This window comes from Engystomops pustulosus, chromosome 1 (genome assembly GCF_040894005.1).
Source record: "Engystomops pustulosus chromosome 1, aEngPut4.maternal, whole genome shotgun sequence".
In the NCBI taxonomy this organism is placed as follows: Eukaryota; Metazoa; Chordata; class Amphibia; order Anura; family Leptodactylidae; genus Engystomops; species Engystomops pustulosus.
The window spans coordinates 69,765,352-69,782,931 of record NC_092411.1 but is presented as its reverse complement, the minus strand read 5'-3'; the positions used below and the strand labels follow the sequence as shown (position 1 = coordinate 69,782,931).

General features: G+C 44.5%; 1 protein-coding gene across 12 annotated transcripts in view; it reads left to right on the top strand.

Moving 5' to 3' along the window:
* Window positions 1-17,580, top strand: part of PITPNM2 (phosphatidylinositol transfer protein membrane associated 2) — a 202,802-nt gene that overhangs the window by 26,746 nt on the left and 158,476 nt on the right. For 11 of the 12 annotated variants that reach the window (XM_072144167.1, XM_072144181.1, XM_072144187.1 and 8 more), the window contains exon 2: window positions 6,074-6,147. The exons of the other annotated variant lie outside the window; for it this stretch is intronic. The gene's annotated coding sequence lies outside the window, so the exon portion shown is untranslated. The remainder of the gene's footprint in view (window positions 1-6,073; window positions 6,148-17,580) is intronic. 12 annotated transcript variants of the gene reach the window in all.

Here is a 17,580-nt window from a genome sequence, read left to right as displayed (position 1 = left end):
TAATTGGTTATAACTTCAGAACGCTTTAACATATCCGGGTGATTTTGAGAATGTTTTCTCGTGACACATTGTACTTCATGTTAGTTATAAAATTTAAGTGATAAGTTTTGTGTTTCGTTTTGAAAAAAAGTGAAAATTTGGCAAAAGTTTGTAAAAATTCTTCATTTTCCAAGTTTGAAATGTCCTGGTTTCCAGACAAGATGTAAAACTACCCAAAAAGTTTGATATTATTATTTTTTTTTTTATGGGATGAGATACAATGTATAGATTATTTTTGAAGTCTAAAGCTTATTCATGAGATTTTATTAACTATTTCAAGGGGGACACAAACAAAATCATCAATTTTTATTTTGGATTGTTAGCATCCCCCCCCCCGCTCACTGTAACGTAAAAATAATATTTTATCTTTATTCTCTGGTTCACTACGATTGCGGTGTTACCTCATTTATATAGTTTTTCTTATTTTTGCTCAATTTTCCGGAGCAAAACCAATATTGGAGAAAATCACATTGTTTTTACTATTGACAACTTTTCAGGGCCATAACTTCTGTATTTTTCTGTTGTCAGATCTGGTTGAGGGCTTATTTTTTGCGAAAACAGTTGTTCTTTTCGTATCATATTAGGGAATGTAACTTTTTTTGATCACTTTTTAGAACATTTTTTGCGATGGTGTTTGATGAAAAATTGTATATTATGGGAAGTTTTTCGAGGTTTTTTTTTTTTACGTAGTTCACCGAGCGGGTTCAATATTGATTTAGATTTATTGTACAGATTAATACGGACGCGGTGATACCAAATATGTACGTGTTTTTGTGTTTTATTTACTTTATTTGCATTTTATGTGTTACTGGGGAGATTATGGGACTTTTATTTTATTTATTTATTTAATTATATTATAAAAAGATTGAATTTTTTTTTTTTTACTTTTTTACATTTTCTACTTCTTGGCTTGAATAAGCGATCATCCGATCGCTTATTCAAGCCTTTACACTGCAATACACTTGTATTGCAGAGTATAGTGTAAGTAACTGAGCATGCCAGGAAGGCAGAACCCAGCGGGGAGAGAAGCTGGAAGCCTCGGGTCTCTCGTCGGGAGCGGTAAGCACACCGGGGGGGTCCGATCCACGGGGGACACACTTGCACGCCGCGGTCATGCGTGTAAGGGGTTAAACACCCGGGATCTGAGTTTTTCCGATCCCGGGTGTTAGTGCCGGGTCTGGGCTGTGATATCACAGCCCGACACCGGCACCAGTGTCCCGAAATCTTCTTCTGAAGCGCCGCCGTAGAAAGGCGTACGTGTCAGAAGAAGTACCCTTAATGACCGCCGTAAAAAAAAGCCGATACATTAAGGGGTTAAAATATAGACAATGGGGCTTATTTACTTTCGTCCATATTCCAACTTTTCGCACGGCTGGGACAAGTATTTAAAAGGGGATTGTGTCGCACGTGATCGGATTTTGGCGCAATCTCGCCGGCTTTCATGCGACAGAAATTGGGGGGCAGGCCGTTGGACGATCCAACGGATTCGGACTGAGCGCGATTTAACTTCAAAATTGTGCCACAAGGCATGCGCTTAGATACACCGGAAGAAGGTGAACTCCGGCGGAACTGATTGGGGAAACAACACATTCAAGAAATTGGGTGCGTAAGCGAAGTGAATCGCGGCAGACTTTACTGGATCGGGGATCGCGCCAGGGACGGGTAAGTAAATGTGCCCCAATGTGTCCTGATTTTAGCATTAACAGCTCTCCCTGAATGCATTTATGTATGGATTATAATTTTATAGTGTATGCAGCACTATCCTACTAGTTTAGTTTATGCATTACTAACCCCTCATTCTAATGTATACAGTGCCCCATCTTTAATTAAAATGTAGTGTCTTTCAAATTATATTATTTTGCCTGTCATGAATTATTATAATACCAATTCACACTTTATATTTAACCAGAACAAAGCTTTATATATAAATACAGCACCAGTATGGAAGCTAGAACTGAGCTTCATACAGACCAGGGCCAATTCTTAGTCCCTATATACACACATACAGTATCCCAAATGATTTTACATATGTACAGAGCCCACTAATTTGCATGTATACTATACTCCCATAATAAATTAATTTGTGCAATCCCCCATTTTAATATTCATACTGTGCACCCTGTAATGTAGATAAATTCTTTGCCCCCACTTTTAAATACCATCCTTTCTTTATTTTTAATTGACATACTGTGTCCCCCTAATAAATAAATAAATATATATATATATAATATATTTGTGTGTATATCTATATAGAAAGAAGGATGATATTTAATAGTGGCGGCAAAGTATTTATCTATATTATAATATACGGTAATATATGTGAAGATGCATCTTAATACATCTCATTGATCACATTCTGTATACCACTTTGTATTCGGGGACCAGCTGCACCCGTGGTCCCTGGAAAAAAAAATTAGCGTGCCCAGCAAATACCCCATATCTAACCCAACCCATATAAAGTGTAATTTCCTGCAGCCTCCGATCTATAGTGCTCTCTTTTATGTCACCCTCTCTCGTCACTGTAGGTCCATTTATAGGTCCCATTTTTGTAACCCCCTCCTAATGGTGCTCCTTTTTCTGTAGCCTCCTTTTTATACCACATACACTTGAGTATAGGTTGACCCAAGTATAAGCAGAGGCACCTAATATTACCACAAAATAAACTGGGAAATTTATTGACTTTAGTATAAGCCTAGGGTGGGAAATACAGCTTCTAATCATTAACAAAATGTCCAGCTGCCTCTCATCATTAATAAAATGTCCAAAGCATGGCTCCCTCAAAAAAAAAGCACAGCCTCCATTAGAAATGTCCCCTCCCCGGCCCCCAATACAAATGTCCTCTTTCTTCCCCCTAATACTAATTTCTCCTGCCCAGCCCCCTTAAAAACAAAAACTGTATACTCGCCTGCAACGCTCCTCTTATCCACATGGCTCCATGTACATCCTTGCCCCATGGCTTCCCGGCAGACACCAGGGGTGCATCTATGTGTGCTGCCAGTGCACACACTATGACGTTCTCCAGCGTGTTATACTGTGTGTACACTGGGCGAGCACATAGACGTGCCTCGTGCAGTCTGACGGGAAGCCGCGAGGAGAAGAGTATCATCCATCCGAGGTGAGTACAAAATTTTTTATTTTAATTTCTTTTGGTCATGCCCGGGGACCACCGCACTAAGGCATCAACCATGCAGGACAGGAGTGCTGCGCTGGTAACCACAGGGAGAAAACTAAAGAATCCAAACAATGGCTATTCAGAATGGCAACATAATATACAGTATAATTACTATTCTGTGTTCCTGAAAGAAGTACAAATGTGCTATTAGATGTACTGTGCCAATATGTTATGTACTATGCTTCCTTTAATAGATACTTACTACATATTTTCTGTATCCCCCAGTGCACACTGCCCCCAGTATATATGTTTATGTAAGTAGATATTCCCAGTGTATAGGTAGGTGGACCCAGCACACGTCCCCAGTGTATAGGTAGGTGGACCCAGCACACGTCCCCAGTGTATAGGTAGGTGGACCCAGCACACGTCCCCAGTGTATAGGTAGGTGGACCCAGCACACGTCCCCAGTGTATAGGTAGGTGGACCCAGCACACGTCCCCAGTGTATAGGTAGGTGGACCCAGCACACGTCCCCAGTGTATAGGTAGGGCGGCACGGTGGCTGAGTGAGTAGCACATCTGCCTTGCAGCACTGGGGTCCTGGGTTCGAATCCCACCCAGGTCAACATCTGCAAAGAGTTTGTATGTTCTCTCCGTGTTTGCGTGGGTTTCCTCCGGGTACTCCGGTTTCCTCCCACACTTCAAAAAAACATACTGTTAGGTTGTTTAGATTATGAGCCCCATTGGGGACAGGGACCAATTTGACATGCTTGTGCAGCGCTGCGTAATCTGTGTGCGCTATATAAATAAAGAATTATTATTATTATTATAGGTAGGTGGACCCAGCACACGTCCCCAGTGTATAGGTAGGTGGACCCAGCACACGTCCCCAGTGTATAGGTAGGTGGACCCAGCACACGTCCCCAGTGTATAGGTAGGTGGACCCAGCACACGTCCCCAGTGTATAGGTAGGTGGACCCAGCACACGTCCCCAGTGTATAGGTAGGTGGACCCAGCACACGTCTCCAGTGTATAGGTAGGTGGACCCAGCACACGTCCCCAGTGTATAGGTAGGTGGACCCAGGACGCTGCCATTAAAAAAAAAACAAAAAACTAATTACTACCTGTGTCTCCTTTTTCTCCCCTCCTTTTTTTTTTTTTTTTTTTGCAGCAGTGCTTGGGCCCCACCCGGCTGAAAATTTTTAACCTGGTTAAGGTTAAATAATAATATTTATGGAGATGCAGGAGAGGCCCAGGGAGCAGTGAGAACCTCTCAGCTGCACCTACAGTATTTCCGCTTTTATCAGTCAACAGGGTGAGCGTTGCACCTCAAGACTTGGCAGGCCACTTGTGGGTTGTGCACCCCTCTTCTAGGCTTTTATTTTAGATGAATGTGCACTACACTTCATGTACATGCTCAGTAGTGAATCTGCTCCGATACAGATCAGAAAGAAAAAGGTGCTGTTAAGGATCACCTGCACTCAGTCAGCACTGCTAGAGAGATCTGGAAAACATGGTTGGAGTCGGTGACCATTTTGGTGGAGTGAGAATTAGGGTAATTGTGGAGGCTAAGTTGGAATCGAAGTTTGGCTTACCGACTCCACAGTCTTGGGCTCTGTGACTGAAGTTATCTTTTATGTGTTATCCGTGGCCTTCTTCCTTCTTAAACCAACTTTCAAAATTATGCTAAGAAGGTCCCCCCCAGAGTCCCTTGGTTCTGCAGTTTAACGGACTGTTACACTCTCTAACCCTCCCCCTGCCTCAGCACTTCTCCCCTACCCTCTCTCTGCCTGATGTAACCTCAGGGAAAATATGCAAAGTTTTCCAGGATGGGATAAGGAAAACCACACCTCTTTTAGCTACCTTGTAGCGCAGCTCCCTTGACATCAAGCATGACCTACAAGAGGCCTTATGACATGATGCGGGGGGGTTTTACCTTTTGGAATAGATATACTGGTTTGGTTTTAATCCCGCACCATGTCATAAGGCCTATTGTAGGTCATGCTTGATGTCAAGGGAGCTGCCCTACAAGGTAGCTAAAAGAGGCATGGTTTTCCTTATCCCATCCTGGAAAACTTGGCATATTTTCCCAGAATCCCCTAGTGGAGCATCCATGGCTATAAGACTCCATACAACTGCGTGGTAGCCATAATTGGCAGTCTCAGTAAGGAGAACTCTTACTACGATGTAACCTCACACAGCAGAAGAAGTTTCAGATAAAGGTGGGAGGGGGGTAGTGCTCATTTACAGTGATTTTTATTTAATTTTTTTGTTATGAATTTTTTTTTTCCAAAACTGTGATATGCTGTATGTGTTGGGCTTGCATTTTGGAAAGACCCCAGACTTTTGCCCTACTTTTTGGGAAACCTTGTGGAGAAGTATCACATTCCCCAGAACACTAGAAGAATGAGGAGGCTTTAACCTGTTACCATAAAAATGCAGTGATATTATATAACTTATCATCTACAATTAAATTGTTTGGCTGGTTATCCTGTGGATAGACCATCAATAGTTGATCAGATGGAGTCAATCTATATGTGACTATGTAAACACATGATATGGACTCAAAAGCAGTTGGCTCCTTCTTGCATTCGCATCCGCAAGCTGTAAGTACAACCATAGCTCCTATTCCCTTTTTGCTCTGATGCATGGAGGCTTGTTTATCATTGATAGGATCACCTTCGGGACCTCCTAGCACTTTTTAGGATTCCAATACAATCTGTTATAGGAGGACCACACCACCCATCTGCATGTACTTCACTACGTAATGAGAGAAAGGGCAACATGGGGGGATCTGCTGGTTCTCTAACTAATAACATAGGTGGCATTTTTTTAGTGTGCATATATCTACCTGTATATATGTGTGCATGTTTAAATGACAATCTTGCATTTAAGGCTGTTTTACACAGTTTTTTTTCTTTCAGTGTCACAACAAAATGAAGACATTCTCCTTGGTTTTTCACATGTCCACTATTCCTAAAGACTAGAAACCACTCAGGTAATGTTTGCTGTGTAGGCACATATCTGTGTGCTGCAGGTTGGGCAGGTTGGGCATGTGCATGTGCCAATCTTTTCCTGTTTTCTTTGTCTCTTTTCTCTATCTTGCCTGTGCAGCTGGACATCTTCTGTAACCAGATTACATCCATTTGGCATGTTATTTCCAGATATTTTCTTTCTGCCTCCTGCAGAGCCTGTTATATGTCATTCATGTGCTATTTATTTTCAGTTTCACGATAATTATCCTTAATTTAATTTCCCTTGTGTTAAATTCTATTTTTGATAGTAAGGTCACTGTGGACAGCTAGTGCTGTATAGTTATTTGTGTATCATCTGCTGGAACTTGTACTGGAACATCACGTTAAAGGACAACAAAGTGCCGAAGCTGCAGAAGCTGCTTTATATTATAGTGACAGCTAGCAACATTGATAGTTCTTGCTGTCATATACACTCACCGGCCACTTTATTAGGTACACCATGCAAGTAACGGGCTGGACCCCCTTTTGCCTTCAGAACTGCCTTAATTCTCGGTGGCATAGATTCAACAAGGTGCTGGAAGCATTCCTCAGAGATTTTGGTCCATATTGACATGATGGCATCACACAGTTGCTGCAGATTTGTCGGCTGCACATCCATGATGCGAATCTCCCGTTCCACCACATCCCAAAGATGCTCTATTGGATTGAGATCTGGTGACTGTGGAGTCCATTTGAGTACAGTGAACTCATTGTCATGTTCAAGAAACCAGTCTGAGATGATTCCAGCTTTATGACATGGCGCATTATCCTGCTGAAAGTAGCCATCAGATGTTGGGTACATTGTGGTCATAAAGGGATGGACATGGTCAGCAACAATACTCAGGTAGGCTGTGGCGTTGCAACAATGCTCAATTGGTACCAAGGGGCCCAAAAAGTTCCAAGAAAATATTCCCCACACCATGACACCACCACCACCAGCCTGAACCGTTGATACAAGGCAGGATGGATCCATGCTTTCATGTTGTTGACGCCAAATTCTGACCCTACCATCCGAATGTCGCAGCAGAAATCGAGACTCATCAGACCAGGCAACGTTTTTCCAATCTTCTACTGTCCAATTTCGATGAGCTTGTGCAAATTGTAGCCTCAGTTTCCTGTTCTTAGCTGAAAGGAGTGGCACTTGGTGTGGTCTTCTGCTGCTGTAGCCCATCTGCCTCAAAGTTCAACGTACTGTGCTTTCAGAGATGCTCTTCTGCCTACCTTGGTTGTAACGGATGGCGATTTGAGTCACTGTTGCCTTTCTATCAGCTCGAACCAGTCTGCCCATTCTCCTCTGACCTCTGGCATCAACAAGGCATTTCCGCCCACAGAACTGCCGCTCACTGGATGTTTTTTCTTTTTCAGACCATTCTCTGTAAACCCTAGAGATGGTTGTGCGTGAAAATCCCAGTAGATCAGCAGTTTCTGAAATACTCAGACCAGCCCTTCTGGCACCAACAACCATGCCACGTTCAAAGGCACTCAAATCACCTTTCTTCCCCATACTGATGCTCGGTTTGAACTGCAGGAGATTGTCTTGACCATGTCTATTGCCTAAATGCATTGAGTTGCCGCCATGTGATTGGCCGATTAGAAATTAAGTGTTTACGAGCAGTTGGACAGGTGTACCTAATAAAGTGGCCGGTGAGTGTAGTTTGTAAGCTATCAGAGATACAGGATATAATTTGATAAATGTTTTTCTATTGTATTAAAAATGTAATATGTTTGACTGTGTTATCTATTTTAGCTCCTTAAGCACCAGGACCTAATTGTGTTTTTGGACACAAAAACAGAACTTTTAATTTTTTAGTTGACGCAGCTGTATGTGGCCTTTATATCTATAGATATATACATAAATATGGGTGAATCACTTGTGTAAGTTGTATTTATGGTGACCTGCAGGCATCTCTATCAACCACAATGTTAGTGCAGTAGATTTGCCAAATGGCAAGGGGTATTCTCATTAGTATTGTAGTTGTATATGCACGCTCTGGTTGACTTTTATCTTACATTCTTTTTGTTGACTATGGTCTTCGGGTAAGTGAATGACCAGTGAACACATAGTGAGGGCAGTTTTAATAATATAACTTTGTATAAACGTAACGTATTTCTTTTTTACAAACGTAAAAATATAAATGTGTGTGTATAAGTTACCAATGGGAAATGAATACTATAGGTTATTACCCTTGCCTTTGTAGGACAGAGCTACCATTAATATATACTGCGGAATACGTAGTTTGGAATTTTGGAAAGATTTTGCAATGGCGTAGAAATAGATACAATCTTGGTCGGAAACTATTTTACTTAATGTATTTTTTTTTCTAATGCCAAAATATGGTTTGCAACACGTTTCAACTCCAAAAGTTTGTCTTATTCACACCTAAAAACTGTCTTCTGGGGGATCAGTGTTTTTTTTTTTTTTTTTTATTATTTCTCTTATACAACAAACCTCAATACTTTTACACACAGAATAATAGGTCATCATAAGCTCACAATTATCTTGGCAATGGATTTTCTGACCCCCTATTGAGGCTCGTTGGGGCAGCAATATGGTATAGCCCATGCGCCTCAGACAATATGGCGTAGAAGTTGAATTGAGCTGTATAGTAAAGCAGACACCTGCCTTGTTTTGCTTCACATGGCCTACAGATAATCAAGGCATAATCAGCATACCATGTCTGGCGAGCGATGTGCCTTGTCAAGTTCAAAACAATAACAGAGAAACCTGCTCACCCCATGAACCACCTGATCAGAAAAGTAGCAAAAGTGACCAATACCAACAGATCAGGAGCCGGACTGTACGTTATGTCTTTCTTTAGCCATAACGTATGTGAATAAATATGTGACAAACATACAACATATGTAACAAACGGTATATGAAAAAGGAAAAAAGCGAACCAGCACAACAAAAGGGGGTCCACGGCTGTGCTGTTGCCAAACAATGCCTTCTTTATTACGTGACAATGCTAAAAACAGACACTAGGAATAGTCGGTTAACGCGGTTTGACGATAAATGTCTTAATCATAAAATGCACACTCTTACTACACGCTCACCTTATAACTGGAACAGCTGAGCGAATCTGGGGAGGGATCTCATTCCCCGCCTCCCGGTCATGTGGCCAGGAAGGCCGTGGGAGGAGCCTCAAAACCCCGGTCTCCGAGTCACTTGACCCGGAGGACTGCGGGAGGGATTGCACACCCCCCCCCCCCCTCCAAATCACATGATGGGAAGAAACATCATACTATTACAGGTAATCTAGCTATTACAAGAAACAGTATAAAATCGAAGTGAATATAAAAATGCTCCTTACTGTCACCTGAAACATATAACAGTAGTCACATGTACACACAAAAATGTAACAATGGGATAATGTTGAGAGCTTATAAACATTAGATGATGGATCACCAATCTTGGTTCTTAGGACTTTACTAAGTTGTTCGTATGTAACGCAAAAACGGTATATGAAGGGCTGTGGAAACGGGTATATTACTATATGTTCATTCTGTAAAGTTGAAATTGGTCCGTTTTCCCCTCTCGTAATTTGTCTGTAAATGCCATGGCTGTAATGAACAAATAAATAAGGTTGTATTGCATCGTATAACTCCCTCTTTCAGTTCTCCAACTGCATATAGATGTAATTTACTTGGTAAATATCTACTTCATGTAGATGCTTTTTTTCTGTGGGCGGAAGGATCTGTGATGATGTCCAGTGAGCGATGTGTGGTGGAGCCTACTCTTGCTATCCCTTGTTGTAGGGGCTGCATACTGTAGACCAGGGGTCGGGAACCTATGGCTTGTGAGCCAGATGTGGCTCTTTTGATGGCCGCATCTGCCTCGCAGAAAAGGCTCCTATTTGTCAATAGGAAGGATGCATGCGCCTCACTCCAACGGGCTGCATGCGGTGCAGGCTGGTATTGGTAGTTTTCAGCTGATCTGGTCCCCATTGGCGGCAGTGATGAGTGGCACGGTGCTCAGATTACATTTCCCATCACTCCCTCTGTAGTCCTGCCGCCTGCGTCACTGCCTCTGCACCTGCATCTATCCGCGACTGCAGATATAAAGGTGATTACAATGGCAGGCATGAATCCTGGACCCACCGTTCACCTCAGGATGTGTCATTATACATAGAGTTGTGAAATCACCTCAGCAGCAGATTATAATTTATACAGTGTCCCCTCCCCTTAAAAAAACATAATATAAAACCTGCCCCAAAAGCAAGGCCTTTATTCCAGGGGAGCCCTGGTTGAGGCCTGATTTACGGAAAAAAAGGTAAGGTAAGGCTACGTTCGTCCTGTACAGCAGATTTTATCTGCTGTTAGATCACTCTGGCTTCTTCTTTCTTCTGCGCATGCCTGAAAGCTGGCACTCTCTCATCATCAGGTGGGAAGAATGCCAACTTCCAGTCATGCACATTAAAAAGAAGCCTGAGTGCTTGATGAGATGCATCGCAAGTAATGTAAATGATTTATTTTTTTATTTTACAGCAAATTACCATTGTTTTGGTTGGAGGAACACTCCTTGCTGTACTAATGACTGCTGGAGCATTTGTTCTGCCACTGGCCCTATAAACATATTGTACGGCTCTCGCAGAATTATATTTTAAAATATGTGGTGCTTGTGGCTCTTTCAGCCAAAAAATGTTCCTGACCCGTGCTATAGACAGTCCTTACTCCACATATTGTTCATGGATACTGGAAGAGGTTGGTTCTATTGACAATTACAATGTAATCTGGATACATCATGCAGTATATCAAGCTATGGATTAAATGGAACCTGTCATCAGAAATTGGCATAATAAACTATTATCAGTATGTTGTCATGCAGCTGAACAGCTTCCACGTCATGTTTCTTTCATGGCCCAGCATGGTGGCATCTTCCAGAGAATCGCAGAATTAAAGTGAAATGTAATTTGTTTGCATAAAGTCAGATAAGCAAAGAGTTCAACACGGACGTAAAGCTCTCCTCACCTCTAAAGCCTGATTGAGAACATGCATCGGCTTTCAGGAGATGTGGTTAGTAATGTCTCTGGATGCAGGACCATCCCTTACAGTGAAGTGGCTGTTCTAAGGCAGGGAAAGCTTGACTTTTGACTTTATACAAACATTAAATTACTCACTTTAAAGTTGATTCTCTGGATGATGCCACCACGCTGGGCCACAAAAGGAAACATATTGACAGTGGTCAATTAGTCTAATTTGTGATGATGGGTTCCCTTTACCCTTTGAAATTGCATGCTATTTGGTCCTATTTGGTTTAAATATATGTTGTCGGCTTAAAGTCCTTTTGTAATATAACAAGGGCAGCACCATAGAGATGAACGGGCAATCCCACACATGTGCGACTGCCTGCCCCGGCCCTCTCAGTGGAGCTTTGAGGGGTGTTATGGGACCCCTGTTCTTGTGTGTGGTTACTATCACTGAGACGACCACCGATCAGCAAGTTATGCCCAATCCTGTGGCTAGAACTTAACTTGCTTTGTGGGAAAACCCCTTTAAAGTCTGTCACTACATATAATGAATGGTGTCTATGGTCCTTTCTACTGTCCTTTCCTACCACTGACGTTACAGCACTGAACATAAAACAAAGCTGCTACAAGTGATTACTGCCTTGGTTATATGCTCAGATTTTGATTTGCTTTGTGTGCTCCTGGTTGCATTTCCATTTTACTGTATTGTTTAATTCTCTTAGTGTTTCATTTTCTATTCTGTAAGAAGTGTGTTGGGTGGGTTCTCAGCAGTGATAATCACATGCTCACATCAGGAAAGTACAGAGCTGATTTTAAAGCTAAAACCTCTAATTATACTTTTGATTGGCTTTTAAAGGGTTTTGTTGATGTGTTTGCTCTAATTGCCTGCTGAATTATTCACATGTACCTTTGTATCCCAGCTGTAAATTATCTATAAAGCCGTGGCTCTGTGCACATCATATTGTTGTGCTGGACCGGAGAAAGCAGAGGCTCTGCTGTTGACACAGGTGCCCAGGTTGTTAGATGACGGAGGTGTAGCCTGTCACACAGCAGCAGGCATATACACCTCCTGCTGTACGACAGCCGCTGTTCTGCTTGCTTGCAGCGTTCTCCTGTAAGTATGGTGTCTTCCCTATTATTCATGTGATGCCCTTTATTTTAAATAGAATACGATGCTAGCAAGATATCAGTGCAAGTATATTTGGTTTGAAAGAAAAGCTCCAGTATTTCTTTAGCTACAGCTGCTTGTAACATGAAATATAGTGCATAAACAGCTGGAACACTGAGTATCCCAAGTGTGGATTCTACAGATCATTCCCAACGAATTGCTTGTGTTAATACGGATTGAAGTGTTCTGTCCTAAATAGATTAGTACACATTGCATTATATTTTTGCTGGAAAGTAGATGCATTTTCTCATCCCAAACAATGTTTTCTTCCGAGATATGAAAACAGAGGAGATAGTTGGTTAGTCATTTGCTACTACCGTAATCAATATTCAGTTATATCTATTATTATTAATTTTTAAGCCCTAAATACGGATATTTTTTGTTTTGATTTACTGTCCAATTCCCATAGATTATGCTTGCAACATTTTAGTAATATGCCCCACCTATGGCAGAGTATCTTAATAATGGTCCTATAAAAGCTACAAACATCTGTCATCAGTAGCGACTTCTTTTAATTTGGTTGTGTGGGGCATAATTAATTTGCTGGGAATTGGACTGCATCAGTTTACAGCTTCATGCTTTATCTCCTTTTTAATTTTGTACATTTTTTAACCCTTTTGTAACCAAGGATATTGATGCTTAAATGTCTACATCAACATGACTAATTGTAAAAAATGTAAAATAAAAGAATTACTTAATGTTGCAATGTTCCTTTTCATTGCCTTTACCTAAAGGCATGGGCACTTTCATCCTGATAATATGCAATGCAAGGAAAAAAATGTTCATAAAGCTTCCATATTTCACAGATCTTAAAAAGATGTGCAAAAAAGAAATGGCATCCCTGGAAACAGGCCCCAAAAGATCTGATACTGATAACTTGTTGGTAGAGAAAACTACCACAGGACACCCTGAGGCCCCACAACCCCTTTTCTAGGTTTTCAGTGTAAACCTGTGTCAGTCATGGCTCATGTTATGGACTGTTGGTATGTATTTACAAGAAAAAGGGGAGTGTGGTTCGTGCAGAAGGGAATGTTAGATGCTACATGAGCACTTGTCTTGCTGGCTGTTGTAAGTGATTTTGAGTGTCTGTATAAATTTTATTCTGCTTATGGTGCGTTCACATGTTAATTTTTTCAGATGCAGTTTTTGAAGCGAAAAGCAGGTGTGGATGATGATGGGAAACAACATGTTACTGAGAAGAGGTACTCCTCCAATTTTATTTATTCCACTCCTGGTTTGAACATCAAAAACTGCATATGAAAAGCGGAATGTGTGAATGCACAAACACGACCGTTGGCGGATGTATATTTGGCCCCGTAGGCCGACAATAAGCACACAGCGCGATACGTTTCAGCACCGTAGTGTTCCATGCCAGGTAAATGATAGGACATGTTCTGTCTTTTCCCGTATTACGGCGCAGTGAGCCATACATCTCTATGGAGAGGGGTGAGCAGTGCTCACCACCTCCTCCTCTCCCGCGGTACGGCGGGCACACGTTAGTGTTAATGCAAACTTTGGCTGTGGTAACATAGGCATTTAGAAATGCAATGCAAACGCCTGGGGGGGTGGGGGCTTGACCTGATTACATACGTTATGGGTATGTTCTGCATGTCAACAATGCAAAATACAGAGGAGAAGATTTATAAAATGTGTCCTAAGGTTACACAGTGCAGAGTTAGACTAGACAGTCTTATTCTGCACTAAAGTTATAAGTGTCTAACGATTTCCATTGTTCCCCATATTAAGGCTGTGCAATTCAGAATGAGCATCTTGGGGGAGATGTATTCATGTGTTGGTCTTCAGACCAGTGCAGGGGAGAACCAAACAATTCTCTACTGCGCCAGATTAATCAATGGGAAAGATGCAAATTACTCTGGTTTTCTAGGATAGACCCATTATTGCAAGTGAATTGCCATGCATCACATTTATTGCAGGTTTTGGACCATTTTTAGGCAGTTTTCCAACTTAATGAAAATAGGGCATGTCCTCAGTAACTAGGGGGCGTGACAGGACAGACAATAATCTGTGCGTCAGAAAATTCAATAATATGGCGCAGAACCATACCCATACTACACCAACTAACAAGAGGTGCAAAGTACAACTCACCATAAATCTGGAGCAGCAGAGATCTGTCTAGTAATACTCTCTACTGGTCTAAAGACCGACACATTAATACATCTTCCCCTGGTGTTTGTTCCCAATTGCATGTGTTTATAATGCATATGCAATTGGGAGTACCTCCTTTGTGGTTGTAAGGCATTTTTAAAAGCAGATTATACACCACGTGTAAACAAAGTCAAATCAGCGTTTGAGTTGCGTTTTGAATCACAATTCACAGGCTGTGGGGCGGAAAACATGATCTAAATACAGTGTTAACGTAAATGCAATGTTAAGACTATGAAAATGCAACGCAGTGAGGCCACACTCCTCCCCATAGCCTTCATATTGCTTTTCTAAACACAACTCCTCTCTCTGAGTGTTAAATGGCAGAGCAGACGTTTCTCATTCAGATAAATAGTTGTCCCCAAAATTGAACCTTCACTCTTCATGCATACTTTTGGTATCATATATACTCGTGTCGAGTTTTTCAGCACAAAAAATGGCTTATACACGAGTCAATATGTGCTGAAAAAACGTAAAAAAATAATAAACTTATATACTCACCCTCCGATGTGCAGCGCTGCTCCCCCGATGTCCGCGCAGGTCCTCTTCTGGCTTCTGCGCCCGTCTTCTGTCTTCTGTAAGATCGTGCTGGGCGCCGCCATTTCTCTCTCCCGCGTCATAATATGCGCCTGCCGGCAGGCTGGGCTGGCCTGTATGCTACTGGCGGCAGGCTGGGCTGTGCTGTATGCTACTGGGGGCAGGCTGGGCTGTGCTGTGTGCTACTGGGGGCAGGCTGGGCTGTGCTGTATGCTACTGGGGGCAGGCTGGGCTGTGCTGTATGCTACTGGGGGCAGGCTGGGCTGTGCTGTATACTACTGGGGGCAGGCTGGGCTGTGCTGTATACTACTGGGGGCAGGCTGGGCTGTGCTGTATACTACTGGGGGCAGGCTGGGCTGTGCTGTATACTACTGGGGGCAGGCTGGGCTGTGCTGTATACTACTGGGGGCAGGCTGGGCTGTGCTGTATACTACTGGGGGCAGGCTGGGCTGTGCTGTATACTACTGGGGGCAGGCTGGGCTGTGCTGTATACTACTGGGGGCAGGCTGGGCTGTGCTGTATACTACTGGGGGCAGGCTGGGCTGTGCTGTATACTACTGGGGGCAGGCTGGGCTGTGCTGTATACTACTGGGGGCAGGCTGGGCTGTGCTGTATACTACTGGGGGCAGGCTGGGCTGTGCTGTATACTACTGGGGGCAGGCTGGGCTGTGCTGTATACTACTGGGGGCAGGCTGGGCTGTGCTGTATACTACTGGGGGCAGGCTGGGCTGTGCTGTATACTACTGGGGGCAGGCTGGGCTGTGCTGTATACTACTGGGGGCAGGCTGGGCTGTGCTGTATACTACTGGGGGCAGGCTGGGCTGTGCTGTATACTACTGGGGGCAGGCTGGGCTGTGCTGTATACTACTGGGGGCAGGCTGGGCTGTGCTGTATACTACTGGGGGCAGGCTGGGCTGTGCTGTATACTACTGGGGGCAGGCTGGGCTGTGCTGTATACTACTGGGGGCAGGCTGGGCTGTGCTGTATACTACTGGGGGCAGGCTGGGCTGTGCTGTATACTACTGGGGGCAGGCTGGGCTGTGCTGTATACTACTGGGGGCAGGCTGGGGTGGTTGTCTACTACTGGGGGCAGGCTGGGGTGGTTGTCTACTACTGGGGGCAGGCTGGGGTGGTTGTCTACTACTGGGGGCAGGCTGGGGTGGTTGTCTAGTACTGGGGGCAGGCTGGGGTGGTTGTCTACTACTGGGGGCAGGCTGGGGTGGTTGTCTACTACTGGGGGCAGGCTGGGGTGGTTGTCTACTACTGGGGGCAGGCTGGGGTGGTTGTCTACTACTGGGGGCAGGCTGGGGTGGTTGTCTACTACTGGGGGCAGGCTGGGGTGGTTGTCTACTACTGGGGGCAGGCTGGGGTGGTTGTCTACTACTGGGGGCAGGCTGGGGTGGTTGTCTACTACTGGGGGCAGGCTGGGGTGGTTGTCTACTACTGGGGGCAGGCTGGGGTGGTTGTCTACTACTGGGGGCAGGCTGGGGTGGTTGTATACTACTGGGGGCAGGCTAGGGTGGTTGTATACTACTGGGGGCAGGCTGTATACTACTGGGGGCAGGCTGTATACTACTGGGGGCAGGCTGTATACTACTGGGGGCAGGCTGGGCTGTGCTGTATACTACTGGGGGCAGGCTGGGCTGTGCTGTATACTACTGGGGGCAGGCTGGGGTGGTTGTCTACTACTGGGGGCAGGCTGGGGTGGTTGTCTACTACTGGGGGCAGGCTGGGGTGGTTGTCTACTACTGGGGGCAGGCTGGGGTGGTTGTCTACTACTGGGGGCAGGCTGGGGTGGTTGTCTACTACTGGGGGCAGGCTGGGGTGGTTGTCTACTACTGGGGGCAGGCTGGGGTGGTTGTCTACTACTGGGGGCAGGCTGGGGTGGTTGTCTACTACTGGGGGCAGGCTAGGGTGGTTGTATACTACTGGGGGCAGGCTGTATACTACTGGGGGCAGGCTGTATACTACTGGGGGCAAGCTGGGCTGGCTGTATACTACTGGGGGCAGGCTGGGCTGTGCTGTATACTACTGGGGGCAGGCTGGGGTGGTTGTCTACTACTGGGGGCAGGCTGGGGTGGTTGTCTACTCCTGGGGGCAGGCTGGGGTGGTTGTCTACTACTGGGGGCAGGCTGGGGTGGTTGTCTACTACTGGGGGCAGGCTGGGGTGGTTGTCTACTACTGGGGGCAGGCTGGGGTGGTTGTATACTACTGGGGGCAGGCTGGGGTGGTTGTATACTACTGGGGGCAGGCTGGGGTGGTTGTATACTACTGGGGGCAGGCTAGGGTGGTTGTATACTACTGGGGGCAGGCTGTATACTACTGGGGGCAGGCTGTATACTACTGGGGGCAGGCTGGGCTGGCTGTATACTACTGGGGGCAGGCTGGGCTGGCTGTATACTACTGGGGGCAGGCTGGGCTGGCTGTATACTACTGGGGGCAAGCTGGGCTGGCTGTATACTACTGGGGGCAAGCTGGGCTGGCTGTATACTACTGGGGGCAAGCTGGGCTGGCTGTATACTACTGGGGGCAAGCTGGGCTGGCTGTATACTACTGGGGGCAAGCTGGGCTGGCTGTATACT